Here is a 3,797-nt window from a genome sequence, read left to right as displayed (position 1 = left end):
TGGATAAGTGTAGGAGGGTAACGGCGAGAGAAGGAGCTAGTGGAGGACTAGAGTACGGGAGCAAGTGGGTCCCCGGGCTTGCTGGAGGGCAAGGTCCATACTGGATATGCGGCGGAGGGTAACTGCAAGAGAAGAAGCTACTGGGGTACTAGAGCAGGGGAGCCAGTGGGTCCCAGGGGCCCGCTGGAGGTCAAGGACCATGCTGGATATGAGTAGCAGCAGGGCCAGTGCAGCAGCAGCAGCACATCTTTTTCGACCGTAAAGGAGACAGGAGGCCGACTCACTGCCTCGGCCAAATGGAGAGAGAATATCAGCAGGGCCAGTGCAACAGCAGCACATCTTTTCGACCGTAAAAGGAGACAGGAGGCCGACTCACTGCCTCGGCCAAATGGAGAGAGTAGCAGCAAGGCCAGTGCACAAAATGGATCTTTTCCAGCCGCAAGGGAGACAGGAGCAAGGTGTGATGTGGGTCCCCGCCCGCTGGAAGTGGGGAGATCAGCAATTAGCAGGCGAGGAGGGGTGCGTACAGCGGACGTGGCAAAGTGTTTCTGGTCCGTGTACCAGGGCATGTGGAAAAGCTGTAATACCATATGCACGGGAGTACTTAGCAAAGTGCTCCTGCGCAGTGTACCAGGGGCACGGAGAAATGTTGTCGCACCATATGCACGGGGAGTATTTCGCAAAGTGCTCCCGCGCAGTGTACCAGGGGCATGGAAAAAGCTGTCGCACCATATGCACGAGGAGCGTGTGTGGCAAAGTGTTTCTGCACAGTGTACCAGGGCACGTTTGAATTTACTTCATGGAGTACCAGGGGCATGAGGATTTTGCCAGTGGTGTTTTGCTTTGTTAGTGGGAGGGGGCTTAAGTGTGGGTCCCAGGGGCCCGCTGGAGGTCAAGGTCCAAGGTGGATACGCGGTGCTATGTAACCGCAAGAGAAGAAGCTACTGGGGTACTAGAGCAGGGGAGCATGTGGGTCCCAGGGGCCCGCTGGAGGTCAAGGTCCAAGGTGGATACGCGGTGCTATGTAACCGCAAGAGAAGAAGCTACTGGGGTACTAGAGCAGGGGAGCATGTGGGTCCCCGGGCCCGCTGGAGGTCAAGGTCCAAGGTGGATACGCGGTGCTATGTAACCGCAAGAGAAGAAGCTACTGGGGTACTAGAGCAGGGGAGCATGTGGGTCCCAGGGGCCCGCTGGAGGTCAAGGTCCAAGGTGGAGACGCAGTGCTATGTAACCACAAGAGAAGAAGCTACTGGGGACAAGGGAAGGGGAGCATGTGGGTCCCCGGGCCTGCTGGAGGTCAAGGTCCATGGTGGAGACGCAGTGCTATGTAACCACAAGAGAAGAAGCTACTGGGGACAAGGGAAGGGGAGCATGTGGGTCCCAGGGGCCCGCTGGAGGTCAAGGACCATGCTGGATATGTGGTGGAGCGTAACTGCAAGAAAGGAAAGCTAGTGGGGGACTAGAGCAGGGGAGCATGTGGGTCCCGGGCCTGCATGGGAGTGCAAGGTCCATGCTGGATATGTGGTGGGGTGGAGGGTAACTGCAAGAGAAGAAGCTAGTGGGGTACTGGAGCAGGGGAGCATGTGGGTCCCCGGGCCTGCTGGAGGGCAAAGTCCATGCTCGATATGAGTAGCAGCAGGGCCAGCAGCAGCAGCAGCACATCTTTTTTCGACCGTAAAGGGGACGGGAGGCCGACTCACTGCCTCGGCCAAATGGAGAGAGAATATCAGCAGGGCCACAGCAGCAGCAGCAGCAGCAGCAGCAGCAGCAGCAGCAGCAGCAGCAGCAGCAGTACATCTTTTCCGACCGTAAAGGGAGACAGGAGGCCGACTCACCCCTCGGCCAAATGGAGACACAACAGCAGCAGGGCCAGTGGAGCAACATGCACCTTTTTCAGCCGTAAGGGAGACAGGAAGATGTGATGGTGGTCCCGAGGGGCCCCTGGAAGTGGGGAGATCAGCAATTAGCTAGTGAGGAGGGTGCGTACAGCGGACGTGGTAAAGTGTTTCTGGTCCGTGTACCAGGGGCATGTGGAAAGCTGTCATACCATATGCACGGGAGTACTTAGCAAAGTGCTCCCGCGCAGTGTACCAGGGCACGGAGAAATGTTGTCGCACCATATGTACGGGAGTATTTCGCAAAGTGCTCCCTGCGCAGTGTACCAGGGGCATGGAAAAAGCTGTCGCACCATATGCACGAGGAGCGTGTGTGGCAAAGTGTTTCTGCACAGTGTACCAGGGCACGTTTGAATTTACTTCATGGAGTACCAGGGGCATGAGGATTTTGCCAGTGGTGTTTTGCTTTGTTAGTGGGAGGGGCTTAAGTGTGGGTCCCGGGCCCGCTGGAGGTCAAGGTCCAAGGTGGATACGCGGTGCTATGTAACCGCAAGAGAAGAAGCTACTGGGGTACTAGAGCAGGGGAGCATGTGGGTCCCTCGGGCCCGCTGGAGGTCAAGGTCCAAGGTGGATACGCGGTGCTATGTAACCGCAAGAGAAGAAGCTACTGGGGTACTAGAGAGCAGGGGAGCATGTGGGTCCCAGGGGCCCGCTGGAGGTCAAGGTCCAAGGTGGATACGCGGTGCTATGTAACCGCAAGAGAAGAAGCTACTGGGGTACTAGAGCAGGGGAGCATGTGGGTCCCAGGGGCCCGCTGGAGGTCAAGGTCCAAGGTGGATACGCGGTGCTATGTAACCGCAAGAGAAGAAGCTACTGGGGTACTAGAGCAGGGGAGCATGTGGGTCCCTGGGGCCCGCTGGAGGTCAAGGTCCAAGGTGGATACGCGGTGCTATGTAACCGCAAGAGAAGAAGCTACTGGGGTACTAGAGCAGGGGAGCATGTGGGTCCCAGGGGCCCGCTGGAGGTCAAGGTCCAAGGTGGATACGCGGTGCTATGTAACCGCAAGAGAAGAAGCTACTGGGGTACTAGAGCAGGGGAGCATGTGGGTCCCAGGGGCCCGCTGGAGGTCAAGGTCCAAGGTGGATACGCGGTGCTATGTAACCGCAAGAGAAGAAGCTACTGGGGTACTAGAGCAGGGGAGCATGTGGGTCCCGGGCCCGCTGGAGGTCAAGGTCCAAGGTGGATACGCGGTGCTATGTAACCGCAAGAGAAGAAGCTACTGGGGTACTAGAGCAGGGGAGCATGTGGGTCCCAGGGCCCGCTGGAGGTCAAGGTCCAAGGTGGATACGCGGTGCTATGTAACCGCAAGAGAAGAAGCTACTGGGGTACTAGAGCAGGGGAGCATGTGGGTCCCAGGGGGCCCGCTGGAGGTCAAGGTCCAAGGTGGATACGCGGTGCTATGTAACCGCAAGAGAAGAAGCTACTGGGGTACTAGAGCAGGGGAGCATGTGGGTCCAGGGGCCCGCTGGAGGTCAAGGTCCAAGGTGGATACGCGGTGCTATGTAACCGCAAGAGAAGAAGCTACTGGGGTACTAGAGCAGGGGAGCATGTGGGTCCCAGGCCCGCCGCTGGCGGTCAAGGTCCAAGGTGGATACGCGGTGCTATGTAACCGCAAGAGAAGAAGCTACTGGGGTACTAGAGCAGGGGAGCATGTGGGTCCCCGGGGCCCGCTGGAGGTCAAGGTCCATGGTGGATACGCGGTGCTATGTAACCGCAAGAGAAGAAGCTACTGGGGTACTAGAGCAGGGGAGCATGTGGGTCCCCGGGGCCCGCTGGAGGTCAAGGTCCATGGTGGATAAGTGTAGGAGGGTAACGGCGAGAGAAGGAGCTAGTGGAGGACTAGAGTACGGGAGCAAGTGGGTCCCCGGGGCTTGCTGGAGGGCAAGGTCCATACTGGATATG

This window comes from Oreochromis aureus, linkage group 14 (assembly GCF_013358895.1).
Source record: "Oreochromis aureus strain Israel breed Guangdong linkage group 14, ZZ_aureus, whole genome shotgun sequence".
NCBI lineage: Eukaryota > Metazoa > Chordata > Actinopteri > Cichliformes > Cichlidae > Oreochromis > Oreochromis aureus.
This window is presented reverse-complemented; position numbering follows the sequence as displayed.